General features: G+C 34.4%; 1 pseudogene; it reads left to right on the forward strand.

Annotated features, from left to right (window-relative positions):
• Nucleotides 1-5,295: 5,295 nt before the first annotated feature.
• Nucleotides 5,296-16,268, forward strand: LOC115720054 (probable serine/threonine-protein kinase PBL7; annotated as a pseudogene).
• Nucleotides 16,269-19,195: the final 2,927 nt, after the last annotated feature.

Genomic DNA, 19,195 nt, shown 5'->3' on the forward strand with positions numbered 1-19,195 from the left:
CAATACAACATGATACCATCCAAAGAACATACAAACAATCGTTTTAAAGTCCAAATTTCTTGCAAGTAAATCAATTACCATGGCTCTGAGGCCAGTTGTTGGAAATTATTTTACCAGGATCTTAGATCTACTCACAATTATGTTTATTAACATCCTAAATAAGAACTTTCTAAAACGATACATTAAACACATATAAAGTTTAAGAAACCTTACATTGGGTGCAGCGGAATTAAATGACTCCTTCCGTTCAGATCTCTAACCCTTGAATCCTTTCTGTAGCAGAGTATTATCAAGATCTGAACCTGGATCTCTTTCTCTGAATCCTTGATGCTGAATCTCCTTTGCTGATGATCTTTCTTCACGATCTTCCTCACTATGATTGAGGTATTGCTTGATGTGTGTGGGCACTACTCTAATCACTAAGGTAATTTCGAAATTCAAAGGAAGAAGCAAGAGAGAGAGTGGCGGCTAGAGAAGAGAGAGTTGAGGCTCAGGTTTTTCTGATTCAGAAAGTGTAATTTTCCTAAAGCCTTCACTATCTATTTATAGCATTCCACTAGGGTTAGATTTGAATTATATGGCATTAAAAGAATGAAAAAATCAACTTAAAAGCTACAATAGGTGGCCGGCCATGGCTTTAGTGGACTGGGCCTTGTTTTTTGCAATTTTGCAATTTTAACACCTTTTGTATCTGATTTTCTCAAAAATGCCAATTTCCTAATTCAATCATTTAAATGCCAATTCTAACTATTTAATAACTATAAATAATTATTAAATAATATTGTCATTTATCATATTTATTAATTGAACCATACAAAGTATCATAATTAACAAATATGCCCCTATTAACTCTTTCTTTACAATTTCGCCCTTACTTAGTGAAAATTTCACAAATAGACATAGTCTAATTTGTGAATTATAATTGATTAATTATAAGTAGATCAAGAATTTAGCACTAAAATTCACTAACTTATTAATTCTTCGTTGAATCCACGCATAGAACTTAGAATTGCACTCTCAGTATATAGAATGCTCTATATGTTCCACCATATAGACACATCATTAGTTATCCATTGTTATAATCCTAATGTGATTAATGATCCTCTATATGAATGATCTACACAGTAAAGGGATTAAATTACCGTAACACCTTACTATGTATTTTATCCTTAAAACACTTGACCCCGTATAAATGATATTTCAGCTTATGTGAAATGAGTACTCCACCATTTATGTTCGTTTGGTCAAGCTCGAAGGAGATCATCCTTTGCTTATACTATTCGCCAGATAGAAGCTATAGATTCCATGTTTATGCTAGCGCTCCCACTCAATTGCACTACCGTGTTCCCAAAAAGTACGTATCACCCTGACCTAAAAGTAGGCTTAACTAACAATTCAAACGAACACGAATAGCCTTTCAAGATTGAGCCTAATCGTAACAGGATTAAGATCATTTGATCTAGGATCAACTTGGCGATATTGACTTGAATAGATTCTACGGTAAGTTTAATTAAATCTAAGTCAAAGTTCAATATCGGTCCCTTCCGATGCATACTCCATGCATCCAACCTGAGCTTTACTTTAACCAATGTTCTTGAAAGAACATAGTATTTCTCCAAATACAAGTAAACTCTGGTTGTAGATTATCATAACAGTAAAACCCTGTGTTTGATAAATCTAGGAAACTTTATTCACATAGTCATGTTTACTTTCCAATGTGATGACAGCACAATAAACATGATCAAGTGTGTGAAAAGGGTTTAAGATGAATTTATAAATCAAATAGACAAGCATTTGATAAAGTGAACCAAAACATACACAAGTGAATGAAAAATACTTTTGTTTCTTTATTGATGTTGAATAAAATAGATTACATTGAAGTGGAGTTTTATTTAGGGCGTAAAACCTAACACAATCATAGTGTGGAAGATTGTGAAGAATCCAATCAACAAGAAGGAGAATCAGCATCAAAGAAGTAGAGAAAGAGATCCAGGTTCAAATCTTGGTGATGCTCTGCTACAGAAAGGAATCAAGGGCTAGAGATCTAAACGGAATGAGTCATTATATTCTGATGCAACCAATGTAAGGTTTCCTAAACTTTATATGTGTTTATTTCATTGTTTTAGAATTCATATTAGGATGTTAATGAAACATACATGGTAGTAAATCTAGATCCTGGTAAAATATTTCCAACAAGATGCATTTATTGTTTTGAGGATACATCTCGTGTGATGTATTATAGAGTTTCATAGTAGGCCTAGAGTTCAGATTTACAGTTTCATTAGGCCATTAAGAAAATTTTGCGACAAATTCAGCTACAATATTTATGGCTAATAACTATAAAAGTATTGGTCGAAGCTAGCATATCGACATTAAGTATTTAGCCATAAAAGGCGTGATAAGTGATCATTAATCACGCAAACTGAATTGGGTGATCGCATATCCTTGACTAAAGGCATGCCTCAACACATATTCAAAGATCATAAAGTAAATATGGGATTCAGTTACCCCATATACAGTTTTTGTTTGTACAACCAAAAATTATTCAATGAAACTCTAATTTTGATATTTTCTCATATTTATGTGCACCTTAATTTCGTTTGAGAAAATTATCATAAGAGGACCAGAATAAACATAAGGTTTAGGGTTTATTCGCTTAAGTACATTGCCACATTAAGTACATTGCTATAATAAATATATCGTAATACATGGAAGATAATACTCAACTTATAATGAGGACATATCACTATGATTTATATATTTATTATATAATGAGGAACGTTTGAGTTTGAATGTTTTAGTCTAAATGCTGACCAAGTGGGAGAATATTAAAATATTTTTATTTATGGAATAAAATAAAGAATTAATTTTTGTGATAAATGAATATTTTATATTCATTGAATCTGGACAAAATTAATTAAGTAATATTCTATATATGGTCAGATTTCAATATTCATTACCCGATTTGATTTCCTGAATTAATTGTCAAATAATTAATGTAGTGCAGATACTGATGGAGTATCTCACCTATAAATATAGGGTCTCAGTCCTCGAGCTCCTCACTCATTCTGTTCATAACAGCAAAATTCTATCTAAAGAGAGTTGAGAGAGCGAGGAAGCCCGATTACCCATGGTAGTCAATTTCCTTTGCAGATCAAAGTTTGTTGGGATTGAAGCTCAAAAAATCAATGGCTGGAGGTATTTCGATCCTTAAGTTATATAATGTATATATTCGTTTATTCCGTATTTTATATACACATACATATAAATAATCTAACATATTCTTAATTTAAGGATGTTAGGAATATAATTTATAAATAATTACGTTATTTTTGCAAAAGAATTTGTATAGTTACAACAACAACAATAATAATAATAATATATGATTTCAAGGATTATCTTGTGCAATGAGTTGTTTTCGGTACTAGTTCCTTTGTATTTGTGCTTTTGGTATAGGCTGGAAATTTGTCTATTTTTTCCTTGAAAAAAGATTGTAATTCGACTGCTACATGGTCATCCTCACTTGTAAGCTGTTTGAAATTAAATGTTGATGCAACAATAGATAACCTTTCTCAGACGATTAGAATAGGAGATATAATAAGGGACTCGAGTGGTTCTTTAGTTGCTTGTCTTTCAAAATTATTAATAGGTAATTTTAATTATTATTTAATGATTTTATAAGGGGGACTCCCCTTCAATATATATACAATATATATTTCATTATAATCTTAATATTATCATTATTAGCATGAACAAATAAGTTTATCATGTTAATTTATCTTTTCTTAGTTTTTGGAGAGTTAATGTTATGTTTGTTGATATTTTTTTGCAGGTTGTTTTTCAATTGTTCAGGTAGAGTGTTTGGCTTTATTTGTAGCATTGGATTTGGCTCTTATTGTGGGGCTTTTCTTACATTTTGTTGAATCTGATAGTTTAGCAGTTGTAAATGCATTTTCTAAATGCTCTTCTTTCCTCAATGAACTTGGTTCCTTGTTAGAGGATTTAGCTAGTTTGATGTCTAGTTTCCTTGGAGTATCCCTAATCCATGTTCGTCGGACAACCATTGGGGTTGCACATGGATTAGCTCGGCATGTTCTTCGGGTGGATAGAGATCTAGTATGGTTTGATGAGATTCCTTCTTTTATTTGGGTTTCTTAAGACTTAAAGTTTGTATGACATTATGATTTCTTTTTTTAATGAAGTTATTCATTGCTACTAGGGGTGTTCATTGTATCACATCCAATATTTTTAGGCCTATCCGATCCAATTATATATTGGATGTTATATTTTACTATCTGTTCCGATCCAATTAATTTTAGTCATCTAATCGATCCATGTTGGATTGGATCAGTTCTATCTGGTGAATGTATTTCATATATATATTTATTGGTTTAATTTAGGTCTATTCAATATTTAAGACCTAGTATTTTTGGGATCGGGTCACTTCCATCGATCCAGTATGTATTGGATTGGACTGAATCTATTCAATCCAAGAAAAAAAAAGAGTAAAATTTCAATGTTCAATTTTATATACATATAGATATGTAACATATAACAATATAAAAACTAATTACTCATCTAAACTAAATAAAAATACTAATTAATTCGATTGGATGTTAAATGTATTGGATTTTTGAACACCTCGTCCACCATCCGATCCGATCCAATTGGATATTTGAAAATAACATCCAATCCGATTTGATCACAATTGGATATCCAATGTTTGACGACCGATTATAATTAAATCAGTCAGTTCTAAATGGATTGGATCAATTTATGCTTACCGCTAATTGCTAAAAAAAAAAGATACAACACATGAATAAATTTAAGTTTAATATTTATGTCCCCAGTATCACAATCACCTAAAATAAATAGCTAATCAACAATGCCGCAATGAAGGTTTTTGACTTCTGATCAACTTTAATGCTTTCACCAATCACTATTTGCTATTTATGGATTTTTTTTTCTTTTCACTTTTGGCTCTAATGATTTTAGAAAGTGATTGCATTACCTGCTATGGTGTTTGAAATCATGCTACTGAAAATTCTGAATATAGGAGCTCATTTCACAAATCTTTTAGTGATTGCACTTGAAATCTCTCTCTCTCCCTCTCTCTCTCTATATATATACATTATGTGGCCCATGATATTATATTATTGGTGGTGACATAGCTACCTGTCACAGTTGCCAACCCTTTCTTAATAAGTTATTTTCTAATATCTACAGTCAAGTAAGGATGACACATTTTCAAGAGTTGTGGATTGTGCTTATTAATGAGTAGATAATTATGTGCTTGGAATATGCAACAGACAAAACCTTCAACTTCTGATTTAGAGAAAGACAATTCCTTAGAAACTACAATAGAAGGGACGAAATGAAGAGAGAGAGAGAGAGAGAGAGAGAGAGAGAGAGAGAGAATCATGTGATGAAAAATGACCATTTTTATAGGGTACAGGAGAGAGAAAAAGGAAGACTTCCCAGAGGGAAACCATGTCCCTCTAGGCCTCTACTAGATATATACATGTGAAGTTGTAAACTCACCATTTTCAAAGCAAATCTCTCTCTATTATATTTTCTCTTACATTGCTCTTCGTGCTCATGGAAGTTAGCAGCACTGGAGCACCTGCAGAGCCACCTGGTCTGGCAGCATCAGCCAACCATACACTTAAACAAAACTCTTCACATCTTCTTAACCACGGCCACCATCACCACCAAGGAAGTTTTCCTTCAAAATCCCTTGTCATAATCATCATATCCATCTTCTCAGTTGTGGTCCTTCTTGCCATTTTTCTCATTATATTACTGCTCAAACGACTCAAATCAGCCAAAAAAAGCAATGACCTTTACAAAGAATGTAATAGCATCAACCATGAAAGTGGCAGTTTTATTGCTCAAACTGCCATAAACTTCAACTCAAGCCCAGGTAAGTACCTTTCCTTTCACAACTTTTATACCATCTCTATACTTTCCTTGATTAGAGAAATAATGCGCATGGGAAGATCCCAAATTGGTAGATAAAATTAAATTACTCCATTGTTTTCAAGTGTGATGATTATTATTATTACCATTCTTTTTTTTTGCTAAGTATTATTATTACCATTCCTTATTTCTCAATACAAAACATGTAGTATGGACCACAAGTGAGTGATAAAGGAAACACCTTTACTCTCCTATTAAAGAAACCCATATTTCTAAATTAGAAAAAGGCCTCAACTTTTTTCCTTATTTGATATGTTCCGTTCATTTCACTACGGATTTCTGATCTGGGTATTTGAAAATGTTGCAGAATTGAGAGGTGGTTGCCTCTATGGAGGTCATTTAGGCAAGACACAACCACATAGATACAAGGCAGTTCAAATTTTCACATACAAGGAGCTTGAAGTGGCCACAACAGGGTTTAGTGAAGCAAACGTTATTGGCAGAGGAGGCTTTGGCGTGGTGTATAGGGGGGTCCTTAGCGATGGTACTGAGGCAGCTATTAAGATGCTTCGTAGGGTTGGTAAGCAAGGAGAGCGTGCTTTCAGGGTTGAGGTAAGTGACTTCATTTATTAGCTTTTGTTATCTTTATCTTTATTTCTTTTTAGTTTTTCAATTCAATATGTTCTCACTCAAGTTTTGTCATTATTAGATATGTAGTTTAAGCAGCTGAAGTCAACAATTCAAATTCCTTTTTTTTTTTTTTTTGAAAGGAATTTGAATTGTTGACTTCAGCTGCTTAAACTACATCAGAAGGTCAAACAAATAATTTAAGAGATATTAGAGATTGATACCCCATGCAAAATAGATCTTTATACAAGAAAACAAAACACACAACGGCTCTCCCTCCCCTCCTTTCAACTCCTATACAAACCTCCTTTTATGTTAACTTGAAATTATAAACCAGCCTTGATGTTTGACTTTAATGCTTTTCTTTCTGTAAGGCAGGTTTTGTCTTTTATTGAAGAAGGCATGAATTCCGGGATGTAAAATCATTCCTCATTTTCTAGTAGTATATGCACATGGACGGGAATGAAAACTGTATTATTACTTTATATAAATATATTGTAAATGCAGCCTAAAGATGCTTCTCATTGCAGGTAGACTTGCTTAGCATGTTGCACTCTCCATACTTAGTGGAGTTGCTTGGCTATTATGCTGACCAACATCATAGGCTCCTTATATTTGGATATATGCCCAGTGGAACTCTCCACCACTATCTTCACAATGAACATCAGCCGTTGGATTGGGGAACTCGATTGATGATAGCCCTTGATTGTGCCATGGCCCTTGAGACTCTTCATGAGCATGCTATCCCACCAATCATCCATCGTGATTTCAATTGTAGCAATGTTCTCATGGATACTAATTTCAGGGCAAAAGTATCAGATTTTGGATTGGCCAAAATGGGGTCGGACAAGATCAACAGTCAGATTTCAACGCGTGTGTTGGGGACCACAGGATACCTGGCACCAGAGTGAGAGCCTACTGTCTTTCTCATTAGTATCATTATAATATAAAGAATGCAATGTTCTAAAACTAAAACCATGCACATGGGTTGGCATAGGTCGCTCTGTTAGATAAATTAACAATTAACCCAAGATCTATTTGTATATAACATAGAACACAATAATAAAATATAATAATTAGGTATGTGTACCTGATTGATCCATAGCAATTATCTCTGATTGATCCACAGCAGTTACTCCAATTTGATAGTGCAATACTATCAACTAAGTCTTCCTCCCTAGATCTCTAAATCAGAAGCAGTTTATTTTCTCTGATTATCAAAAGGTATACAATTGTGATGAGACAATATGTATTTATAGAGTTAGGGAGGGGACTTAGCTACAAAACCCTAGTTGGGCTGGGCCTGCTCATCAAAGGCTTCAGTCAACTAGAAAAGCCCACACTTCTGCTTCACCTAGACTTTACTGACAGATGCTAAGCCCATTAACAATTGATCACCAACAACATGGGCTAACACAGCAAAGAACTATCCAATCAACCCAAGTTTTAATAAAACCAATAAAATTTAATGTAAGCCCAAATAAAAGTCTAACATTCTCCCACTTGGGCTACATTGATTTTAATACATATATATTATATATCAAAATAATTTTGTTTGAAAACGACTCATGGGTTGAACAACAGGAAAACATTTGTGGCCACTTTAAAAATGATAGTTCTCTGATAGCATCTCAACATACCGGTCCAATTTAACCTTTGATAATGAACTATGACAGTCATATTGTTTTTAGCTCAACAAAAGACATTCATAATCACAAATACCAAAGTATTAAATCGACATGGTCAATAAGTCTAGTAGTGTGGTAAGGAATTATGTTCAACATGTGATCAATTTAAAATAACATAATATCCTTATCAGTCCTCAATTTCCACTGAAATCTTAGTGATGCTTAATAAATAAGCCAGTGAAATTAAACATACACCACTTAAAATAAGTAAGTGTCACTAAACTTGCTTAAAGAATTAAGCCAACAACATATCATTGTCAATAAGCAAATAAATTTAAAAGACAATGATCACAACAATATGAACCACATGCTTTCAATTCAATCATTCTCGAGAATATAACAAAACATAATTGAAAACATATCCATTCAATAATAAAAAAATATTGAAACATAAAATGTAGTTCATAACTTTATTCAGAAAATTATAAATAATAATTTCTAAAAACAAACAGAAAACAAAACTCCCACTAACCCAAAAGATCAAAAGATTCTAAAATGCCCATATTAACAACATGTTTATTAAACAGCACGGCACTTAACCCTTTGGTTAGAGGATCAGCTAACATCGACTCGGTCTTGCAATTTTCAATAACAATGTCTCCTTTCTTGACCAAGTCTCTGACAGTGAGATATTTATTTCCATATGTTTAGAAGCACTACTAATCTTGTTATTCTTTGAAAAGAAAACAAAGAAGATTATTATCACAATAGATTAGCATAGGTGTGGAAATAGAATCAACCACTCGTATCTCCGAAATAAAATTCTTCAGCCACAAAGCTTGCAAAGATGCCCCATAACATGCAACAAACTCACAAAGATACATAGTAGATGACGTGATCAAAGTACTCGTTTGACACTCTTCCAAGAAATAGCAGCACCTGCCAAGGTGAAAATATAGCCAGAAGTTGACTTTAAATCATCTACACAACCACCAAAATCTGAATCTGAATAACCAACAACTCGAAGATTGTCAACCTGCTTATACACAAGCATAAAACTCTTCGTTCTTTGCAAATATCTCAAAACTTTCTTGGCTGCAACCCAATGATCAAGGCCAGGATCAGATAAATATCTCCCAAGAACATTTACTACGAAAGCTATGTCGGGTCGAGTGCAAACTCCGAGCATACATCAAACTCCCTACTACACTTGCATAAGGGATGTTCTTCATTGCTCCTCTTTCCAAGTCGTTCTTAGGACATTGCTGCTTAGTGAACTTGTCCCCTTTCAGAATAGGAACAGAACCAGCTTTACATAAATCCATGTTGAACCTTTTGAGCACACGATTAATGTAAGCTTCTTGAGATAAGCCAAGAACTTTTCGATTCCTGTCACGATGGATCTCAATCCCCAAAACATAGGATGCCTCTCCAAGATCTTTCATATCAAAATTGGAAGACAGAAAATTTTTGGTCTCATTTAGTAGTGACAAATCACTGCTGGCAAGTAAAATGTCATCTACATAAAGAACAAGAAAAATATAACGACTCCCACTGATCTTCATATAAATACACTGATCAAACTTGTTCTCTACGAAACCAAACGATGTCACAACCTTGTCAAACTTCAAGTACCACTGGCGAGATGCCTGTTTGAGACCATAAATGGATCGTTTCAACTTGCAAACTAAGTGTTCTTTTCCATTCTCCTTGTAGCCTTCGAGTTGAGACATATAGACTTCCTCATTCAATTCTCCATTCGAAAAGCAGTTTTAACATCCATTTGATGCAACTCTAAATCAAAATGCGCAACTAAGGCCATAATAATTCTGAATGAATCATTAGTGGAAACAGGTGAGAAAGTTTCAGTGTAATCAATACCTTCTCTTTGAGTAAAGCCTTTAGCCACTAAACGCGCTTTAAACCTTTCAATCTGTCCCTTTTTATCCCTTTTAGCCTTTAAAATCCACTTACAACCTATTGGTTTAAAACCATCAGGTAATAAAACTAGCTCCCATACACCATTTTTCTTCATGGAGTCGATCTCATCATCCGTAGCTGCTAACCATTTTGAAGATTGTGGACTATTAAGTGCTTCACTAAAAGTGACGGGATCCACAAAATGATCAATATCATATTCTCCTTCTCCAAGATAAACAAAATTATCATGACAACTTTGTTGACTTCTTTTGTCTCTGAGATCTTCTTAGAGGAGGTACTTCTGGAATAACTTCTCTTTGTTGATCATTGTTTTGAATAACATCTTCCACAACTGGAATTTCTTCAATAACAGGATTCTCATTAACAATAGGAGCTTCATCATTAATAGGCCCTTCATCAATAATAGGACCTTCATCATCTTCGATATCGGGAGCAATATATTCATCAACAATGGGAGCATTACCAACTGGAGTAGGATGGAGACTACTATTATCATCTCTTGAAAATGACATAGGAATACAAATTCCTTTAGAGGACTCCCCCATTTCAAGAGATGTTGAAGGAATTTTTTCAGCAACATCAAATTCCAGAAATTTAGCAGTCTGAGATTCAACAATTCGCGTACCACGAGTGGGACAGTAAAAGCGATAGCCTTTTGAGCGCATTGGATAACCAATGAAATAACAGCGATTTGTTCTCGGATCTAACTTTTTCAAATTAGGATCATAAATCTTTACTTCAGCTGGACAACCCCATACTCGAAGATGATTAAGACTAGGCTTCCGCCCAGTCCATAACTCAAAAGGGGTCTTGGGAACAGATTTACTGGGAACACGATTTAAAATATAAGTTGCAGTCATAAGTGCTTCACCCCATAAAAACTCTGGAAGATTTGTTCTACTCATCATACTTCTAACCATATCCATGAGAGTGCGATTTCTCCTTTCGGCAACGCCATTTTGCTCGGAGTGAACCGGGCATAGTGTATTAAGCAACTAAACCATTTTCTTGTAAGTACTCTGCAAAAAGCCCCATGTGTTGTCCAGTTCGTATAACGACCATAATATTCTCCTCCACGATCATAATGAACAACTTTGATGACTCTTCCTAATTGTTTCTCAACCTCATTTCGAAAAATTTTGAGTTTATCAAGGGCGTCAGATTTTTCTTTAATTAAATAGGTGAATCCATAACGAGAAAAATCATCGATAAAAGTGATAAAATACTTATTTCTGCACAACGTGGTGGAATAAGGACCACTGATGTCCGTGTGGATAATTTCCAATAAAGATTGATCGCGATTTGCGGTCTTCTTTCTTGTTTTAGTCGATTTTCCACGAGTACAATCAACACAAGTATCCCAATCAGAAGCATCAAGAGGAGGAAGTATTTCAGATTTAATTAAACGATCAACCCTTTCTCTGGAAATATGACCCAATCTTTTGTGCCATAACAATAAGGATGTTTCCTTAATATGAGGTCTTTTACCCACAGAATTCACAACATTAAAAGAGGAATCTAAAGGAGCCAATGACAACTTGTAAAGACCATCAGAATAAAAGCAATTTCCAATAATTCGAGAGTCAAGCATAATGTCAACATTATCATTTGCAAAATGAAAAGAATATCCTTGTTTAACCAAAAGCGGAAGCGAAACTAAATTCCTTTTAAAAGTAGGAACATAAAAAGTATTGTTCAGAATAATCTTATCACGAGACTGTAATTCAAGAATAAATGTTCCAACATAGATAACGTCAACTCCAACATCATTGCCCACTTTAAGCTTGGACTCCCTCTCACTTGGCTTCCTGAGATCCCTTAGCCCCTGTAAGGAAGCAGAAACATGAACAGTAGCACCACTGTCTAACCACCAAGAATCAATAGGAACATCAACTAGATTAGATTCAAAACAAACACATGCCAATGGATTACCTGATTGTGCTTGCTTCTTTTCTAACCAAGTCTTAAATTTGTGACAGTCCGTTCTCCGATGCCCCAATTTTTCACAAAAGTAACACTTCACATTAGAGTATTTGGACTTTCCATTGTTATTCTTCTGTTTATTCTTATGCTCCTTACCATTACCATTCTGTTTTGTAGCACCATCATTTTTATTCTTGAATTTTCCTTTTCCTTTGTTGGGCTTGAGGTGAGAAACATAGTTAGCAGATTCATTCTTCTCCCTTTTAAGCTTGCTTTCTTCATCTACACACTGAGAAATTAGGTCGCTGATAGTCCATGTTTGATTGTAAGTGTTGTAGGCTGTCTTGATAAGGCTGAAAGAGGCAGGAATAGCATGAAGAGCTCGATGAATAATGAAAGAGTCAGGAAGAGGAATATTATGATCTTTCAACTTGGACTGAACGTTCACCAATTTCAGAATAAAATCTCGCACTCCTTTTAATTCATCATACTTAATGGTTGTCATTTCATCCATAAGATGTCCAGCTTCAGCGTTTTCACCAGTGTCGTATAATTTTTCTACCGCATTGAAAAACTCTTTGGCATTTGTAGTGTCTGGCAAACCACTCAATAGATGTTCAGGAATGGATCTTTTCATAGTAAGAAGACTAAGTCGACTTGACTTTTCCCATTGTGCGTGATGAGTTCTCTCGGCAGCTGTACTGGAGTCAGTAAGATCAGCAGGTTTTTCTTCTCGTAGGCACAAGTCCAAATCCATTATGCCTAAAGTAAATTCCACATCTCGTTTCCATGTCTTGTAGTTGGAAGCATTCAAAATATGGATGGAAGCATTATTGTTGTTCACAGAAAAGGAGACTGAAAAAAAATTCAAAAATTAAAACTTGAATAAGCAATATGAGCAATGTATTAGAAAATATTGTAGAATCAACTGGTCATTATAAACTCCCCTTTGGGGTGAGAATATAACACACACATGATTTACCTTCATGAAGTTAACAACAAAGAAAAAATACATATCATTTAAGAATTTTATTACCTTTGGGCAAATAAATTTCTTAAAAAATATGTATTAATTCAAGCAAAAAAAATAATAATAAATTTATATATTTAAATTATTACCTTTGGGCAAATAATTAAAATATATATATTTAATATTAACTCACTTCATGGAATGTGAACTAATATATGTAAATACTACCTTTGGGCAAGTAATTACACATATAGTCAACCAAAAATATAATATTTTCTTCAACATGTGAAATTTGGTGATAAAACAATAATTGTAAATTAATAATTTTCAACCAAATTTCCAAAAGAGATATATAATTGCTTTTATTATATTGATAAGCAAAAAATAAAGTGTCCACCATAACACATTATTTTTGTATCAAACAACCAAGTTTTATAACTTTAGAACAACAAATAATCAAAAGATGTGAATATAAGAAAATTGGTGGAGACTACATAGTCAAAATAAATTAAATAAGAGAGTGACTATATTTTGTGGAACGAGAAGAAACTCAAAAAATTTTCTATGATTGACAAATTTCGAAAAATCATCAAAAATTATTTTTAATAATTTTTTAACTGCATAATTATCATTAAAATAATAATAATTATTAAACGGAGTCAAAAAATTAATTAAAAATCATAGAAAAATTAGAAATTAAATTCTAATAACGCTGAAAAAAAAAACGTTGAAAAACGACATCCCAGCCGGCCCCACGCGCCCCCACGCGCCGCCTGCGCGAGTGGGCTTCGCGGCTGGGAGTTGTCTTCTTCCTCCAGCCGGTTCTGTGAAACGGGTCACGCGACCCGGTTGTGCAGTTCGGGTCTGTAGGTGTTTTCCGGCCAAAAAATCGACGGAAAACATCGGGAAATCAATGGGTTTCGATCGGATTGAAATTTCTAATTGATCTACGCTACTAATTTCGGGTATTAAAGGTTAAATCTCTAGATTTCAAGACAATACCAATCCGAAAATTGAAGAACACAACAAAAAAATATTGTAATGCTAACCATAGTTAAATCCGAAATTAATTATGTAGGAACATTGATAAACAATTAATTATGAGAAATCTATTATCAATTTTAGATCAAAAACAATAAACTCAAAATACACAAATATAATTTCACATTATAATCATATAAACCCTAAAACTTTAAATTTAAAATTCTCTTAATATAGACTATGAATTCAAACATATAATATATCAATTGAAAGAGAATTTAACGATGAATAAAAACCCTAAAGTTTTAAGATTTAAAAACAAAAAATTGCACATAAAATAATAACGAAATTGATATGAAATTATGGATAATTAACATATACAAATTAATTATACTAATTATAGGTTCTAAATCATATACAATAGGTAATCTGATACCACATGTTAGATAAATTAACAATTAACCCAAGATCTATTTGTATATAACATAGAACACAATAATAAAATATAATAATTAGGTATGTGTACCTGATTGATCCATAGCAATTATCTCTGATTGATCCACAGCAGTTACTCCAATTTGATAGTGCAATACTATCAACTAAGTCTTCCTCCCTAGATCTCTAAATCAGAAGCAGTTTATTTTCTCTGATTATCAAAAGGTATACAATTGTGATGAGACAATATGTATTTATAGAGTTAGGGAGGGGACTTAGCTACAAAACCCTAGTTGGGCTGGGCCTGCTCATCAAAGGCTTCAGTCAACTAGAAAAGCCCACACTTTTGCTTCACCTAGACTTTACTCACAGATGCTAAGCCCATTAACAATTGATCACCAACAACATGGGCTAACACAGCAAAGAACTATCCAATCAACCCAAGTTTTACTAAAACCAATAAAATTTAATGTAAGCCCAAATAAAAGTCTAACACGCTCTCCTCCAATTTTTATCACTTTACGCTTCTTTAATTGCTTGTAAGGAAGGACCAGTAAATGCAAGAAGAAAAACCTGACCTGAACCATTGATAAATGTAGAAGAAAAAAAATAAAGATAAAAACAAAATAGTTTAATGTCTAGTTAGAAACCATAGCTACATGCCCTTTTGAGTAAATTTCCACCTTTTTTTATTAAAATAAAAAAAGCTACATGGATATATTTAAACACATTGCATGGTTAAATTCTTATTAAGTTGATTTTGATAAATGTAGGTATGCTTCAACAGGAAAGCTCACAACGAAATCTGATGTGTACAGCTATGGAGTTGTTCTTTTAGAGCTTCTAACAGGCCGTGTTTCAGTTGATACCAAGCGACCCCTGGAGAACATGTCCTTGTTTCATGGGTTAGTTTACAGAACTTGTCGTTTTTCTTCTGAATAATGACATAGATTTTACAAAAGATACGAAGTACATGTCCGATAATAATAAATAAAAGCGAATAATCTATTTTCAATTCAATATATTGCAATGTCTGTTTAGTTATTTGTTCTAACTCGTACGGATTCTAGTTGTAGCATTAATAGCCTTGGTCTGTGGTGCTTGTTTTCCTCTTTTTCCCACTCACTGGTTTCTGTAAGATTTTTGTTTAATTTTTTTTATATTTACTTCTTACATGTTCATTCAATGGTTCTTGTTTTCAGGCTCTTTCGGGGTTAACCAGCAGAGAAAAACTACTGGAGATGGTTGACCCAGCTTTAAAAGGCCACTACTCAAAGAAGGATCTAATTCAGGTAAGTCTACTCCCACTAACCAGACTTTTTTTTTTCTCTCTTTCCTTTGAAATGGTCCCATTATTCAAAGTTAGTACAACTATTTTCTACTCAACTAACTTTATTTTTATCTCACTTCATTGATTTTATAGATAGCTGCTATTGCAGCCATGTGTGTACAGCCAGAAGCACATTACAGACCTCTAATGACTGATGTTGTACAGTCACTAATTCCACTTGCTAAGAACTCCTCTGTTGCTTCCCCCGGCTCCTCTACATTTCAGAGCCAAAGACCTAGTCCAAGTCCCACGTATTTGACAACTCAAATGAAAACCGGATAATCAATACTCAGATTAAAGCTGTACAGGGCAGGATTTTTTCAGCACGGCACGAGCTCGGGTGACATGGGAAAATATGGGCTTGGGCCTGGCACAACACGAAAAAATATATGTTTAGGCGCAACATGTAAAACATGTGTTTAAGTACCAAATAACACGACAAGTTTGAAGACAACACGAAAGCACCAACATATTAGCACGAAATAAACATACAAATTAAGTCCATGAATATAATTTTTTACGTTGTAATTCATATATATACTCATGAAAAAATTAAATTACAACATGTCTTTCATAAAATACAATCAGTATGAGTTTAAATTTAAAAAAGACTAAAATACAGGAAATAACTAGCTAATATCCCAATAAATAATATAACAACGGTAACTGAGTTTAATTAGTTTTACATGTGTATTTTACCCTCCCCTTAAATTGGTGTGTAGATATCAAACACATCCAATTTGTGTATAAGAAATTTGTCCAGATAAACTTTTGGTGAAAATATCTGCAATATGATTTTGACCTCACAATTGCAATACAGATGACTCCATTTCCAAGTTTTCTTTTATGAACACTAGTACAAAAAATCTTTTTCATATCTCTTTTATATATCCAACAAAACATGCACAGAACATAAAAAGATTTTGGGATTTTTTCATGTTGAGCATTGTTGGACTTACCTGGATGCCTAACCGCTAGGGCCCATCCTAATACAGTCTTTCTAGATGTATCTTTCTAATTCCCCGCTATCGCTTGGCTAGCTTGCTTCAAAAGCTGCATGTAAGAAACCAAAGAGGACTGCTACCGTAACTGCTTGACTAAGTACTCCTCGGCAGAACTCTTCCTTTCCACTCCTGACATCCGCTCTGAAACAAGCTTGGTGTATGGCACACCGCAATCAACGGATGTGAGTGAATGCATTGGCCGATTCTCATGCCAAATGTCTAAGCCGGAGGGAGAAAAAAATTTTAGCATGAAAAATAAGTAGAGGCATTATATATAAACTAGGTTGATGTTACGTGCAATGCACGTATAATTATTTTTTTTTTTAATTAGGTTCAATAAGGTGATGTTAAGTGCAATACATATATGTTTAATTTTTTTAATTAGATAATGTATTTTTTTTTTTGAATTTTTGAAATGGAGTTTGAGACATTGATCTTTAAGAAATTTTTTTTTAGCTATTGCTACATTGGTGTGTCATTTAAATGTGATTATTATAGGGAAATTTGATCTTTCATGCTTCCAAATAACACATGGTGTTATTTTGACCCAAAAAATTACACATTGTGTAAATATGCCTATTTTGTCATGGGAACCCCAAAATGCCCTCCCCATCTAACAGCCTCCCCTTCTCTCTCTTTCCCTCTCGTTTGATCTCTCTCTCTACTCGCACTCTCTCTCTTTCACTTTCTCTCTCTTTCTCATTTGCTCTCTCTCTCTCTCTCTCTCTCTCTCTCTCTCTCTCTCTCTCTCTCTCTCTCTCTCTCTCTCTCTCTCTCTCTCTCTCTATCACTGCCTACTGCCGCCGGCTGCCACCACCACCACCACCAACTGAACGTCTCGGCCAGCCTACACCTTCACCATTTTCAACCTCAAGGTCAACCACACTCAACAATGCAATGGGTAAGTGTTTTTCTTAGTAAATAGTGTTGTTTTTTGTTATATTGTATAGATCTGAACGTTGTTAGTTGTAATTTGTGTCATTTGTGTCCTTAAAATAGAGGTAGAGTGTGGTCCGAACAGTCTGTGGTTTTCTGGGTTTTTTCATTTTTGTGCGATTTTATGCGACTATATACGATTCTTTGTGCGATTTCATGAGAAATCTGAGGTTAGGGATGACATGATTAATTTTGGCGACCTTGTACGATGGTTATGCGATTATGTGCGATTTCTGATGTTAGGCGATTTGTGTGCGACTTGTTGTGCAACATTATGCGATTTTGTCATGTATGTGTTCTTGTGCGACTTTATGCGATATTGTCCCTTGTCTGTGCGATTATTGTGCGACTTCATACTTCAACATATTGTTGTTGTATTAGGCGACGTTGTGCGACCTCTGTAGTACCTTGTGCGATGTATGTGCGATATTGTATGCTGATTTTTTCTGTGTTTTTCTTTGTATTTTTCTGTGGGACAGATTCATCTATATTTGTGCCTGTGCTGTATGATGGCGTTTGGACTGTGGAGGGTTTCAACTAGGTATTTGATTCCTCAAAAAGTAAGACATTGATATTGGACGTTGAGTGTACACTGAAAAAGTTGCGTGAAGTTTTGCATGAAGAGTTGGAGGTGGACCCCTTGGTGTATGAATTGAAGTTAGAAGTTCTTTACATGTACATGAAAGGCACTAAGTTTCCACCTGAGGTTTTAGTGAAAGATAGTCAACTACGAGTGTTCTTGAGCATGAAGGCAAAAATGAGTGTGGACAACTTGTTGCCACTATTTGTGACAAAGGTGAAGAAGAATGTGAATTTGGAGCAGACTCCCCGAAATGTAACCCCTAGAAGTGTTGTTGGGACCTTTGTCCCAGAAACTGATATGGGGGTTGGTTTGGACGAGCAAGTTTGCACTAATGTAGATGATGAGAGAGTGGGTATCGAATTTCATCATTCAGATGAGTTCGATGCTCCCTTTTACAACAATGATCCTGTGGTTGATTTGGGTGTGGATGATGATGTGGCTACAGATGTACCTCCTCTGAGGATGGAACTAACTCCAAGCAACCAAGTAGAGCGACAAAGAAGACCCCCGCGTAGTGAGAATCGCCAAACACCAGGAACTAGTAGCAGTCGGCCAGGTCCTTCTGATAGTGCTCCTGTATCTGAATTTGAAGTTTCTACTAAATTCAAACCTCTTGTGTGGACAAGGGAAGACATAGAGGAAAATAATGTGTATACAACATCTCTTAGTGGTACGCCTTCAGGGGAGATATATCTTGGCAAGTTGTACAAAAACAAGGAAGAATTGAAGAATGTAGTTGGTAGGTATGCACTGAAAAATAATTTTGAGTGGATGGTAAGTAAGTCTGGCACTGATGTGTTTTACGTTACTTGTAAGGATGAAAATTGTAAATGGAGATTAAGTGGGAAGAAGAAGGCACTTTGTGACATGTTTGAGGTTACTGTGTTTCACAACGAACACACATGTAACTTGGATTCT

This window comes from Cannabis sativa, chromosome 2, assembly GCF_029168945.1.
Source record: "Cannabis sativa cultivar Pink pepper isolate KNU-18-1 chromosome 2, ASM2916894v1, whole genome shotgun sequence".
Taxonomy (NCBI): Eukaryota; Viridiplantae; Streptophyta; class Magnoliopsida; order Rosales; family Cannabaceae; genus Cannabis; species Cannabis sativa.